The sequence below is a fragment of the Symphalangus syndactylus genome, chromosome 11 (assembly GCF_028878055.3).
Source record: "Symphalangus syndactylus isolate Jambi chromosome 11, NHGRI_mSymSyn1-v2.1_pri, whole genome shotgun sequence".
Classification (NCBI taxonomy): Eukaryota; Metazoa; Chordata; class Mammalia; order Primates; family Hylobatidae; genus Symphalangus; species Symphalangus syndactylus.
The window spans coordinates 41,000,173-41,015,680 of NC_072433.2; positions in this window are offsets into that span (position 1 = coordinate 41,000,173).

The following is a 15,508-nucleotide window of genomic DNA, read 5'->3' on the forward strand; positions in this document are numbered from 1 at the left end:
AATAAATGTGTGGACACTCCAGTCACACATCCATATGTGAGCTTCTTCCATAGGAGATTGGGGGCTATTTAGGTATGCAAAGTGTGGGTTAGAAGAAGCAGTGTGTGGGTTCTGAGCACACATGTCCCCTTCTTTCCTTTCCCACTCTCACCTATCCTCAACGTTTTTAAAAACCCCTCCTTTAGTTAATTAATGACATCCAATTTTGATATAACATCTTTCCTTCCTCCAAAGGGATTCATATTCTTTCCTCTGTAACATCCTTATGAGGAACTGGGGGCAGTAATTAGTATCTTCTTTTAAGAATTGAGAAAACAGTAACACGGAGTAGTAAAATGACTGGTTCATGTCACTGAGAGAAGTTGCCACGTTGGATGAGACATGCTGACGAAGTCTTATTATGGGCCAAGACACTGACCCCTTCCCAAGCATCCTGCCATCCCCCCAGGCCCTGAAGATTGATGACATTGTTAAGCCTTGAGCCCACCAACCAAGAGAAGACATCAGTTAGGTCTTACCTGTTAAGATCATGATTGCACGTAATAATGAATTTCTGTGACAAGTCCCTGATTGTAAGGTGTGGGCGGGGAAATGTTGCATGGTAAGATGGTGCAGTGGTTAGAGGTCAAAGACAAGCAAGGACCTAAAAAAATACTAGTAGATCAGTAAAATCCCCTAACTTAAGTGCTCTCTGCCCAAATCTATTGTGCAACAACCTTGATGTAAATTTAAGTTAAGTCAAGGGAGTTTTATCATCTGCAACAGTCTCTTGGCCCTCTGAGATGTGTGGAAATTTGGGCTCTACCAGGAGATGAAATGCTGCATAGGTGGACCAATGCCACTCTGCAGAGCATGGCCCAGTAGAATAGTATTTTGTATGTGTGTGTGTGTGTGTGTGTGTGTGTGTATTCTCTCAACAGGTGTCAACAATAGGCACTTATTTACAAGTGCAAATCCCCTCCCTCCTTTCAAGGGAAGCTCTTGATTCTATCAAATTCCTCCCTCTTTTCTAGAACTCTGTGCTCAGATTTATCTTCTAGATGAGAAGCAGAAGTCGGTCTTTGGACGCCAACTTGCAATTCTCTTTCTCTGTTTGGAGTTTGACCATGGGGCGAACATTCCCAGGCTACACTCCCTGCTGTGTTCATTTAGATTGACAACACTTGGAAAGCCCTTCCATTTATCAAAAGATTTGGAAAGCAAGATTCCCCTTTCAGGGGCTTTATGTGCCTTCCACTACAGCTCCGTAGTTCAGGCCAGCTCCTCTCACCCCCATTGCAACAGGAGACTGAAGAATGCTAATTTCTTTTCTATGTGGTACTTAAAATTCTAACTCTGAGCCAGTCCACATCACAACCAGACTAGTTATTAGACTGGTGTGAGTAACACTCAGGTTTCATCATATCTCTGTGAACGGTGGTGTATTAATTAGGGTCTCTAACGCTGTTGTGAGAATTCTAAAGCACAATTAGTATTAATAGCTGCTCTAATTGACAAGAGCACTTTTGTTGCTTCTCTAAAATGCCTTGTTCCTTCCATTGAAAGCCACAACACATGTATGTGTAATCAGGGGACAGAAGACTAGTGTAATTAGAGCGGCAGGTTACAGGTCTAGCTTTCAAATTATGACCTGGAGTTAACACTGACTTTATCCTGCAGTCCCTAATCTAGTATTATTATTCACATAACTGTAACCATCCTTAAGATTATGCAGATGTTCTATAGGACTGATATTTACTTTAAATATCTGTCAAATATCAAAGAGCTAGAAGAGAGGTTAGAATGCAATTTGTGCTTATGAAGAGGTAGGTGGCCAAGGCCAGAGGTGTTATTTATCATTTGATTTTGACACTAGTTTTATGAATAGTAATAAGAATGCCATTCCCAGGGAAAACACCATTCATAGGGGAAAAGTCGATAGTAAGCACATGCTTGATGTTGCAGGAGTCCCTGTTTTTTCCTTTCACGTTAAAAAATAATGAGTCAATGGTCATTTTCTTTTATGACCCAGCTGTATTCAAATGTCCAATGAAATGGTTTCACATCCTTGTTGTTGTTGAGTTCGTGTCTTTTTGTGCGTGAGTAAAAAGAAAATGAAGAGGGAGAAATGGGGAGGGTAAATCATCAGCCTTGCAAAACATGACCTTGGGAAATGTTGAATGTAGAAAAGCATTCCCAGTTTTTTTCTTAAACACTGATGCAATTTCTATGTTCCCTTCTTTCCCCATGTTCCATAGTACTAGCCTCTGTTTGGTTTTTTTTCTTATGATTGTTGGGCAAAATAAATCTCTTTTGGGGTCTCTGTAGAGTGACACATGGTTTGGGGAGAAAGAGGAGGCTCGACTCATCTTGAAAAATAACTTTTCTTCTCTGGATCTCAGTTTTCTTACCTGTAAAATGAAGAAATTATTCTATTCTGAATTTTAAGCCTACAATCCCCACTGCCTCATTCTATGATTTATATAATTATGCTTTTGAGATAAATAAATGTTTTGTCCCATCTGAACAAAGCATCATTTCTTAGGAAGGAAGATAAAGAAGTTGAGGAAAAATATGAGAATTAAAGTCAAGAATGGAGACTGTAAGATAGGAATGATGGAAAACTCATTGCCCACACACTGGGATAGAGGATAAAAAGACATCTATAAGGAGCAACATTTCATTTTGGGCAGTAATGCTTTTCTAGTACTCTGGGCAACCTATCAGCCCAAGGGTTTTTTACTGCTCTAGTGAGTTCACCAGATCTAGTCAAACAGACTGCTTTGTGATTTTTAAGACAACTGAGGAAGATAGCAAAGAAAGTGTGAGTGACACCGCAAATGAATATAGCAGTCCTTAGCAATCCTTACCAAATATTTTCAGCGCTCTGCCTCCCAGGCATGTGGTAGGATTGCACTTCCTGTGCCCCTAATGGTTGGATGGGGCCAGGCAACAGTTCAGCTTGTTGAGTGGTAAGTGAAAGTACTATTTGTCTTTTCCAGGCTGACGTATTTTGCTGCTAGTCCAAGACTGTCCAGAGCTTCTTTTCCTCTGGCACAGTGACTGTCAAGATTTGGTGTGGTGGCTGTTCCATCTGCCTGCATCTCTGAGTGACTAAAGTGAACTGAGCTCCTCTAACGACCTGGGATGGATTTGTATTATGAGTAACGATGTCTACTGCTTTAAGTCCCTGAGCTTTTGGAATTGTTTCCAGAACATATTCTGGCTTATTCTGATGGACATAGTCTGTTTGAGATTCAGTTTGATGCACAAATAACAGAGACTGTTCTGGCTACAGATGCATTTGAGGCTTTGTGGACAATGAGTTCATTCTATGGTGACTATATCTAGAAACTAATAGAAAGCAGTGGAATCTGGCTGGGTGTGGTGGCTCATGCCTATAATCCCAGCACTTTCGGAGGCTGAGCTGGGCAAATTGCCTGAGCTCAGGCAATTCAACTCCGGGCAATATGGTGTATTTGCTGTATTTCCTGATGAATATAAAATACCATGAAAAGGAGAATTTTGATTATATACTAAGTTTTTGCCTTACACTTTTAGAGCTTAACCCTAGCCTTAAGAGTTAGGCATTGACATTCTTGCCAAGTCCAAAAAAACCCAGCCCTGTTTTGGAGCCTGGGGAGAATACATGTAAAGAAATGTAGACTAAGCACAGTTAGTAGATGTGAGGGCCTCTGGGCAAAACCACCCTTGGCAATATAGTGAAACCCCCTAAAATACAAAAAAATTAGCTAGGCATGGTGGCACGCTTCTGTAATCCCAGCTACTTGGGAGGCTGAGGCGGAAGAATCACTTGAGCCTGGGAGGTGGAGGTTGCAGTGAACCCAAATCATGCCATTGCACTCCAGCCTGGGCTCCGCCTCAAAACAAAACAAAAAGCAATGGAATCTGATGCTCAAGTCAGTCCATTTGGACAATATGACCCCAAAGACCATTCCACTGAGGTAGGGACAAACATCTGCAGCTTATACATAAAAGCCTGATGATGTAACCGCCCCTGTTTCAATGCTAGTGAGTGGTTCTAGCTCACATCTCTTCAGGGTATGTAAGGGTGCTGATCTAGGATTAATTCTCTCTATCCTTTCTACATTTTAAAAATTTAGTCATTTTTAAATTTAGTCATTTTATTTTTTTAACTTAGTTATCATTTATTTCATTCAGCCATTTATTTTTTAAATAGTAAAATTTCAACTTTTATTTTAGATTCAGGTGGCACACGTGCAGGTTTGTTACCTGGGTGTGTTGCCTGGCGTGGAGGTTTGGGGTACGACTGATCCCATCATCCAGGTAGTGAGCATAACACTCAATAGTTAGTTTTTCATCCTTGTCTCCCCTCCCTGCCTCAAGTAGTCCCCAGTATCTATTGTTTCCCTCTTTATGTCCCTGAGTACCCAATGTTTAGCTTCCACTTATAAGTAAGAACATTCAGTATTTGGTTTTCTGCTTTGTTAATTCACTTAGGATAATGGCCTCTATCTGCATCTACATTGCTACAAAGGACACAATTTTGTTCTTTTGTATGGCTGTGGAATATTATATCTCATGATCTTTTTGAAGATAGGAAAAATCTTTATCTCTTTCTTAGAAAGTCCTGTTATTTGGGCCTAAACACTGACCTTTTGGCAAAACATTGCCAAAGTCTCTTCCCTGGGAAAAAAAAAAAAACCTGAAAAACCCATTGTAAGTTGGAAAGTGCCTCAGAGACCCTCACATCTACTAACTGTGCTTAGTCTACATTTCTTTACATGTATTCTTACCAGGCTCCAAAACAGGGCTGGTTTTTTTTGGACTTGGAAAGAATGTCAAAAAGGCCTAACTCTTAAGGCTGGGGTTAAGCTCTAAAGGTGTAAGGCAAAAACTTAGTATATAATCAAAATTCTCCTTTTCGTGGTATTTCATGTTCACCAGGAAATACAGCAAATGTAGTCTGGGGTATAGAGTAAGTCCAGCACTGCCATTTCCCCTGGTGTTGGAATCATGGACTCCTGAGTTGAATAGATCTTGAGGTTCTTGAGAAAGAGTGGCTTACATGTGAAGATTATATCATATTAAACATTTTTTTTCTCCTCCTGAGCATATTCAGTTGAATTTGTGGAAGCTGCATGTTTGTGGGGATTCCACCACCCTACCTATAGTGTGTGGCCAACAGTAGTGTAAGAGAAACTCAGTTTAGTATCCAATGTGGACTAGCACAAAACATTTTCAAATTCTTGGCATTCTCTAGTGGATTTCTGCTCATCTTAGATATCCCTTAAGGTCACCAGAGCAACAACCCTAAAGAACTGTTCTGGTGGCATATTTTCAAAAATTAGTGTGGAATCCAACTCCTTGTTAAATGAAAGTGATTAGAAAGGATTTCAAGTATGCAGTCCATGACTGCTGAAAGTGGCAGATGGTGTGAGCTAGTACATTATGTCAAGGAATCCATGTGCATTTTTGCAACCATTTACAGCTCTTGGTACATATTAATACTCCCAAATGCTGTCATCACAGGAGCCTGGCCAGCTGACCCTTGTCAAATGTGCCATTTCTTTTTTGTTTTCAAAAGGCTTCATTTCAGTTGCATTTTCCTGTCTTCTCCTAGGAGAAACTTGTTCAGAGGTTTTGTTAAGAATTCAAGGCTTTCAAAATGAGTCTTTAAGAGTCTCTTGTTTTATCTGTGTTCTTATTTGTCTGGGATGGATGTTGGGGTTGAAAGATGTTTTTTCCTCTCTTGCGGGATAGCTCCCTCCTCTATGTGATAACATCTAAAGGAAGACAGAAGCAACATGGGTTCACAAATTTCAACTCATTGACCCTACACCAACTGCAGTAGTGGGAAGTGGAAACCTTGGTTAGACCAGGTAGTTCAAATCAAATTTCCTAAATTAGGCAGGTCCTTATGCCTCCGTTTGCAAAATGCCTAAAAATAATGTAAAAACGTTTCAGCCCGAGTCTGACATCTAGCACATCTCTTCCCTCCCATGAAGCTGTACTCCAACGTGCACTTACTTATCTGCTGAACGCATCATTTTCGCTCTTCCCCTTCCCCTTATGTCTATTACAGGGAGAATTTGGTCTTGGGGTCCCGATGTAATTCGGTATAAAAGAGAAAAATTTTGCGAACTGATAGACATCATGAGGAAAGTCATAAGAGCTCAGTTCCAGGTCCTTCAAACTTAGCAATGGAGGAAAAGGCACTTTTGTAACCTCAACCAACTCTTGTTTCTAAAATTCACTATGCTTTTGGAGTCAGTTACTAATTATGGGCATCCAAGCCTTGATGAGCAAAATTCTCCTCTCTTAATGCTCTGCTACTCATAATTTGCACACTTATATTTTAATACATTTTTCCCCATAGTACAGGGAGGACAGGTGGGAACATTTAAATAGAACCTTATGACAGACAATGAAGACCCAGGAAGGTGAGGGGGTGAAAGGAGGAGGATGATGAGTAATTACTTAACAGGTACAATGTACATTATTTGGGTGATGGATACTCTAAAAGCCCTGACTTCACCACTGTGCCATCTATGCATGTAACAAAGTTGTACTTGTACCCCCCAAATTTATGCAATTAAAAAAATAGGACCTTACTAAAGGCTCAGGAATAACAACAGGGACACAGACACATAGAGACAAATAGCAGGTGACTTGAGGAGAGGGCTTATAAGGGTTATCACAGTCATTTTTATTCCACTCATATTTATCAAGCACCTGGTATGTTCCAGGCACCAGGTTATATGCTATGGATGGAGGAGAGGACAATGGATATTTGGTCCCTACCTTCATGGGGCTTTTAGTGTAGAGTGGAGATGCTCCATTTATGAAGGCAGAGATGAGGAATGCCCAATTCACCGCTGGGGAGTGGGGGAGGAAAATCATTCTGGAAGAAGCAGAAATTGTCTAGGTTTGGTTGCAGTAAGTGTGAATGTATGGGACAGTGGGATAGGAAGGGCTGGAGGAGAGAATGCTCTAGGCAGAGGGAATAGCACATGCAAAGGTACAGACATGAGCACATGGCCCATTTGGGCACATTTAATTGCAAGGTAGCCTGAGCATAGCCTGAGAGGTGATCATGGGGAAAGAAAAGGGGCTGGGTCCCAGTGTGTTGCCTTCCTTCGTGGTTTCTGGCCCTCATCCATACTGTTTTTCCCTGCTCATCTGGGAGTATCTCTGGCAAATCTAAATGCTTTAGAATGTAGGTGCAAGAGGGTCACTCCTCAGAGAAAAAGCCTGCTGAGGCAGGCGAATCACTCGAACCTGGGAGGTGGAGGTTGCAGTGAGCCAAGATTGCGCCATTGCACTCCAGCCTGGGTGACAAGAGTGAAACTCCGTCTCAAAAAAAAAAAAAAAAGTTTACCTTCCTTTAAGGCCAGTGGCTACTAAAAGGTACAGGCAAGATTCATAACCTTGCAGTTTGAACCCAGAGCCCATGTTCCTTGCCACGAGCCTGTAACACTTTTCTAGGGAGGCCATGCATACAGAAAAAAGTGTTGCATAAATGTAGAGGGTCATTTATTTTTTTCACCAGGGAGATGGGGAATGCCTTATGAGTGAAGACCAAAGAGGCCACAGAAAAGAGCAAATTTCTGAAAGCCACTTTCTCTCAGAAGCATTAGCTGCCATCAGCAGGCTGGGACTGCAGGGATTCCTCATTCTCACACAAAACACTCTTTCCTCCACCGTCTTAGACTCTCATTTAGGGACCATAAACATTGCGACAGGTACTGATTGGTTTGAGGCCATCAACATGAGTTTACAAAAGGGGAGGTCATGCCTAATCAGCATGATTAATATCGCCTGTGAAGTGTCTCCAAGCTACCCCCACAACAAGGAAGAAGCTAGCATCTGCCTGGACTCGGAGGAGACTCTTACAGGAGTCAGGCAAAGTGGTGGAGATGAATCTGGGAACTGACAGTGAAATATCGACGTGGAGTGCAAAACCAGTTTGTCAAAGGCTCCTGTGAGTTGAGAGACAGAAGCCCTGATTTGCCCCTTCACAGAGAATTCTTAGAGTCTCTTACCCCACCAGCTCCCAGAGGCCTTGCTTCTGTGCTGACACCACTGAACCCTCACTTTTACGTCTGGTTTGGGAAACAGGGGCACTGTCTGTAGGGAAATCAAATCCCGAGTGCAGTTACAGCTGATTTTAGAACCTAATCCCTACGTAAGATGTACACCAGGACCTGTTTTAAATTTCCCTGGCCACAAACAACTCTATTAGCCCAAATTAAAGCCATAGAGGTTTAATATTACAGTAGAATGAAGCTGACCCTATAGGCAGTCAGTGAGCTTTAGAATTCTTCACCTCTCCCCATTCACTGCTGGGGATTTGATAGGCATCTTGAAGGGCAAGGAAGCACAATAGATAGACGTCTGCATCTAGACCAGGAGGCAGCAAACTTTTTCAGTAAAAGGCCAGATAGTAAATATTTCAGGCTTTGAGGGCCATATGGCCTCTGTTGCATGCTGTGGTGGTGGGAAAGCAGCCGTGTGAAATACGTAAATGAGGGGGTCTATATGCCAATAAAACCATTTACAAAAATAGGTGGTGGGTTGAATTTGGCCCATGGGCCATAGTTTGTTGACCCTTGATCTAGATTCTTCTTTCGTAGATCTCAAACTTGAATGTGCCTGAGGATTACTGTGGAGGGATAGGTTTATAGAGACAGTGGTGCTTTTCAGGGTTTCTAAAGATGATTCTCATTATACATAATTTTGCAAAGGCTTGTTCCCAACCCTGGCTTATGTGTGATTTTTAAGAAAATGTCTGAGTGTCAAATTTGCAAAAAGGAAAATTGGGTACCAGAGAGGTTAGGTAATTTGGAAGTGACAGAGTTGGGATTTAAACTCTTATCTGTCTGTTTTTAGAGTTGTGTCTCACAAACGTCTTGAATTGGCTGACAGAGAAATAACTCGTCTTTCAGGACAGTGCTTCACACCACATACTGCTCAGTTAGGTACTTACCAGGCTTTTTTGGCGATTATAATATGATTAAGAAGAAGGAATAAGAAGGGACATCTACTGGCTGGCTGCAGTGGCTCATGCCTATAATCCCAACACTTTGAGAGGATGACATGGGAGGATTGCTTAAGGCCAGGAGTTTGAGACCAGCCTGGGCAACACAGCAAGACCCCATATCTAAAATATAAAAAATTAGCTGTGCATGGTGATGTACACCTGTAGTTCCAGCTACTTGGGAGGCTGAGGCTGGAGGATCACTTGAGCCTAGGAGTTCAAGGCTGCAGTGAGCTGTAATCACGCCACTGCACTCCAGCCTGGATGACAGAAAGAGACATTGACTCTAAAAAAAAAAAAATAAAAAAGATGGGCACTCACTAAGGAAGAGTAGAAAAGGCACTATCAGAGCCCATTCTCCAGTTAGTTTCTGTCCTCCCTTCATCTCCTCTTTCCCCACCTCCCTACAATATAAATCCTTTGAAATACAATAATGCTTTAAGTGGACCTGGACATTTCTATTAACTATCAGGATAGTATTTGGCCAAAGTCATGGGACTCACATTTCTTGACAAAGTATGATGTCATTTAGAAGTTCATGTTCTTGACATTGTTTCAAAAGTCCTGTTAAAAAAGTCAAATATGTTTTTATGGGCTCTCACAGCAGGGAGGCAGCCATGGTAATGCATGGCCATATCAATTAGAAGTGGATTAATTAAGCAATAAGACAGGAGCAGCAGTGCATTTCGGAGAGGTTATTGCACGGCTCATAGAGTGCTGCTGAGGCATCCAGCCAAGAGTCGAGTGACTTCCACTGGCCAAGGCATTTCAGCCATCCAAGACGTGTAATGCTCTCCCAGAAACAGTATCCTCTGCCATCCATTTCCACTGTGAGAAATAAAAAGACCCTCTTATTAACTAGGTGTTATTAGCCATGGGCAAATTGACAGCCATTTCATTATTTCATAATTATGATTAATGGCCTTCCCAATGAAGTCATCGTCTGTGATCCCAAAGCCAATCGGTCCCTTTTGGGACAAGTGTCACCAAGTCATGGTTAATGTTCCTAGAAGCATGGAACACATAGAATTTTACAAACCCTGGGGAGGGAGAGTGAGTCTTAATTGCCTTTGGAGACTGTTTGCACAGGAAGTGGGCCTCTTCTGGGGGAAACTCATCTCTAAAGAGGCCTGGGGTGGGGGTGGGGGTAATGCGTGAACATGATATGGGAGGAGCAGTGGCAAGAAGGGAAGAGGCCGGGCGATAACTGTCACAGCTTTCGAGCCATATTTGCTCCCTACTAAGCACGTTCGCATGGGATTTTCATTTGAACTCTTCAAGAGTCTCCTGCAGTGATGTTGTTCTATGACTATAGATGATAAAACAGACTCAGAAAGGTGAGGAACTGGCTTAAGGTCATCAAGCTATTATGTGGCAAAGTTGGCATTCCAACCCAGGGCTCTGAACTAGTGCCCATCATGTTCTCTGGGCGGGACTCTCTGGACCAGGGTGACAACCATGGGATGCTCGGCAAATTCACCCATTTGATTAACAGGAAATCACTGGACACTTTTTTTTTTCCTCTAGGCATTCCAGAAATACAAAGATGAACAATCAGATGACAGATAGTGATATGGGCAGAGTTGTGCCCCTCCTAAAATTCATAAATCTTAATCTAGGGCCTCTAAACAGGTGATTCAAGTAAAATGAGGCTATATGGATGGGCCCTAATCCGATATGACTGGTGTGCTTATAAGAAGAGGAGATTAGGATGCAGAAACCACAGAGGGAAGAACATGTGAGGACACAGGGAGAAGACAGACATCCACCCTGCAAGGAGAGAGGCCTTGGAAGGAACTAACCCTGCAGATTAATCTTGGATTTGTAGCCTCCAGAACTGTGGCAAAACAAATTTCTGTTGTTTGCGCAACCTACTCTGTGGTACTCTGTGGTACTCTGTTACTGGAGCCCCAGCAAACTAATACAGATAGAAAGAGAATATAGCCCAACATAAATGTGATCAGAGCTAAAAGAAGGAGCAAGTGAAAGAGATGAGATGAAATAAAATAAAATAAAAACCATTTTTGGGTGGGCACTCTGGCAATAGGTACCCACATTTTAAATGTTCTTACCCCTTGATCCAGGTAGTCAACGTTTAGAAATTTATTCTAACTAATAAGTTTGTGTAGATGTATTTAACATGATTATAAGTTCAGAATCACAGGAAATTGGAAGCTATCAAAATTTCTTTGGGTAGGGGACTTGTTCAATGAAGTAGGGTACATCAATGCCATGGAATAGAATGAGTTGTTGGAAAAGGGTGAGGTAGATACAATAGTATTGACCAGAAAGATATCTACAATATATCAAGTAAAAAAGGTAGATTGTTTACGGGGATTCCATTGATGTATACTTACATTTAGAAAACATCTAGAAGGATGCACACCAAACTATACACAGTGACTCTCTCTGGGTGGGTGTCCTTTCAGGAGACTTTGGCTTTCTACTCAATGTGAGTTTGGAAGACAGAAAGAAAGATGTGCTCTGGTAGGGGGACAGTTTTCTAAACCTCATTAGTAAGTCATGTTCTGAGAATTTGAATGCATGCAGATGTGTTTGGGAAACTAAAAGCAACAATAACCATCACTTACTAAGTGCTGTTCTATTTGCTTTCCATGAAATAACTCATTTAGTCCTCCCTAAGGCGCTATGAGTTAGGTACTGATATGAACCTCAATTTGCAGATTAGGAAACTGAGGTAGGTCCAGAGAGGATATGTGTATAAGTTGCCCAAGGTCACATAGCTAGCAAGTGAACTGAGATCTGAATCCAGGTAATCTCGTTTTAGAACTTGTTACTGTAGTTAAGAAGACGTACTCTTTTTAAGGGAATTTTATTATCCAGTGCGTATTTATCTTGGGTGCAGCCTAAAGATGGTGATGATGATGATAGCAGCTTCCATTTATGGTGCATTTATATACTCCAGGCAATATGTCATTTGTACATATTATCTCATTTAATCTTAATAATAATCCTGAGAAGTATTAGTAATATTCCTATTTTTCAAATGAGAAAGCTTAGGTTTGGAGACGTTAAGTAACTTACCTAAGGTGACACAATTGGTAAGAAGTAAAACTAGGACACAGAATATGGCTTGACACTTAACCACTGTGCTTTATGGCCTCTTAGAGAACCAGTCAGCTTCAGCAACACTCACCTCGGCCCTCCTCAATATTTACATTAAGTTGAAATCAGGTTTAACTGAAAGTCAGCAGCAGTTTGAAGGCTGAATTAGTGGCAGCTCTCAACATTTCCTGTAGTCACTGACTTCTTCCTGCTCTCTGGATCCCAGGTTTCTTAGATCCTGTCTCCAAACAGGCACCTCCAGGCCTGAGGGGGCAGGAGCGTCTCAGCAGAAACCAGTGTAGACCAAGAACCTATGACTAGAAGCCTGTGGAAGCTCCAGGGCTTTGGAACAACCTGAGGTGGCTGAACAGAGAGCTCTAAATAGTGACTGAGATTGACTCACTCTGGCTTGGTGGGTTGGAGGGCTGGGAGTCAAATTTAAGCTGATGTAAAGAAAATAAAGGGAAAACAAAACTACTTTCTCTAGCTTGCCAGCATTTTGAGGACTGAGATTTATACTTATCGCTGTTGCTGTTTCTTGAGTGCTGTTTGCGTTTCCCCACCGGGGCTCTGTCCATGCTGCTCCCTTCACCGTGTTGCCCTCTGTGCCTTTTAGACTTTCAAAATCCAAGCTCTTCTTCCTAGAACCCGCTCAACTCTCAGGAGTCCTTCTTAGCTCCTCCAAAGGAGAACCTGCTTCTCCTTCTTTATTCTCTCATCCCTAAACTTCTTGGTACCCTGCTCACAGCCTTGACCAGCCTCGAACTTGTTGCATTGGGATGTGGGTAAGTGATTCCCAACCCACTCCTCTCATACACAAAAATATGACTCTCAGGAAGACAGGACTCACCCATTACTTATATTTTTACCCATCACATCCCCCTTCATTGTGTGCTGCGTCTATCAGGTGCCTCAAAATATATACACAGATCTAAAAATGAAGGGGACTCTTCCTTCTCAAGAGTCTCTTGGCAACTCTATTTTCCTTCCTGTGCCAATTCCTAAACTTGTTTTCTCCTTAATAATGATAGTTGATATTTACACAGCATTTACTATGTGTCACCACAGTTCCAGGTGCCTTAATACATGTTCTCACTCCTCAAAACAACCCCTCACTGTAGATAGCATCATTATACCCATTTTATGAATGAGGACACTGAGGCTGGCAGATAGGAGGTGTATTAGTCAGGGTTCTCTAGAGAGACAGAACGAATAGTATATATATATATATATATATATATATATATATATATATACACATATATATAAACACATACATATATATGCACACACACACATATATACACACGCACATGTATATATATGTGTATATGTGTGTGTGTATATATATATATGTGAATTTATTAAGGAGTATTAAACTCACACGATCACAAGGTTCCACAATAGGCAGTCTGCAAGGTGAGGATCAAGGAAGCCAGTCCAAGTCCCACAGCTGAAGAACTTGAAGTCTGATGTTTGAGGTCAAGAAGCATCCAACATGAGAGAAAGATATAGGCTGGGAGGCTAAGCCAGTCTAGCCTTTTCACGTTTTTCTGACTGCTTTATATGCTGGTTGCACTGGCAGCTGATTAGATTGTGCCCACCCAGATTAAAGGTCGGTTTGCCTTTCCCAGCCCACTGACTCAAATGTTAATCTCTTTTGGCATCACCCTCACAGACACACTCAGGATCAATACTTTGCATCCTTCAATCCAGTCAAGTTGACACTCAGTATTAACCATCACAGGAGGTAATCATTAAAATATGTGTGGATCATGGAATACTATATATCCATTAAAAAGAATGAGATCATATCTTTTGCAGGAACATGGATGGAGCTGGAGGCCATTATCCTTAGCAAATAAATGTGGGAATGGAAAACCAAATGCCACATGTTCTTACTTATAAGTGGGATGTAAATGCTGAGAACACATGGACACACAGAGGGAAACAATACACACTGGGGTCTATGAAGGGTGGAGGGTGGAGGAGGGAGAGGATCAGGAAAAACAACTAATGGGCACTAGGCTTATTACCTGGGTGATGAAATAATGGACAACACGCCCCCACAACACAAGTTTACTTATGTAACAAACCTGCACATGTACCCCTGAACTTAAAAGTTAAAAAAATGTGTGTGAAATGCATGGTGAATTTATACACAGCCACACTTCTAGAATGTAGTAGAACTGGGATAGAAAGCCAGCCTAGCCTTCATCTCTGCACATTTTTTCCTCCTTGCAGGACCAAGTATTTAACTGGCAGGACCCAGTGCAAGAAGAAAAAAAAGTAGAGTCCTCTGTTAAAAAATTAAGAATTTCAAGATGGTCATGGCAGAACGGTACACCAATTTCATTTTAAACTGTGAGGCCCCATGTGACTACAGAGGTCACACACCCAGGAAGCTGGCCCTGCCTCCTTGGTCACCACTGTCCCTTCCATCCCCATGAAGCTGAGCCCAAACCCTCTGGCTTACCTAACCTTGCCTCTTTCAGGACTTTTGGGATGTATCACCTCTTTGACTTTCGATCCTCTGAATCTACTGCTGCCTTTTGTGCTCTAGGTATAGGTACTGGAAGGATGGGCAAGAGTTAGAAAGGAAGCTTGTACTGCAGGGTTGAGGTGGGGTGAGAGATGGTAGAGCTGAAAAGCAGGGTGGCCAGGGCTTAGGTAAATGCAAGACCCTCCTCACAGATGCCAGTGGCACGGTTGGGTGGAATCAAAGACACGTTCTTTTGAGGGATGATTTAGCACATGGCAAAAATAAAGTTGCTGTAAGACTTTGTATTTTTATTTTTATAGAGACGGTGTCTCCTTCTGTCACCCAGGCTGGAATGCAGTGGTATGATCATGACTTACTGCAGCCTTGAACTCGTGGGCTCAAGCAATCCTCCTCCTTCCACCTTCTGAATAGCTGGGATTACAGGTGTGCCACCATGCCCAACTAATTTTTATTTTTTCATAGAGATGGGGGTCTTGCTATGTTGTCCAGGCTGGTCTCGAACTCCTAGCCTCAAGCAATCCTCCTGCCTCAGTCTCCTAAGGGATTACAGGCATGAGCCACTTCACTCGGCTGAGCCTCTTTGATTTGGTAGAGAGAGGAGGGAAGGGCACTATTATAATGCTAAATGGTAGGTTTCACCTATGAACATTTACTGAATGCCCAGCACCGTGCCAAGATCTTTGTATACATTTTTTTCCATTTAATCCTCAAGACAATCCTATGGGACAAATCATATGAATATACCCTATTTGTAGGTGAATGAAATGAGTCTAAAGTCCCTGAAGAATTTGCCTCATCTTGCCTATGTCCAAGCTAGGACTGAAGCTCAGGTCTTCGTGATCAGCTCCAAATCCTCTACTCTTATCTATTACTCTTTTTATTTTTATATTTATTTATTTATTTTTAATTTTTTATTTCCATAGATTTTTGGGAAACAG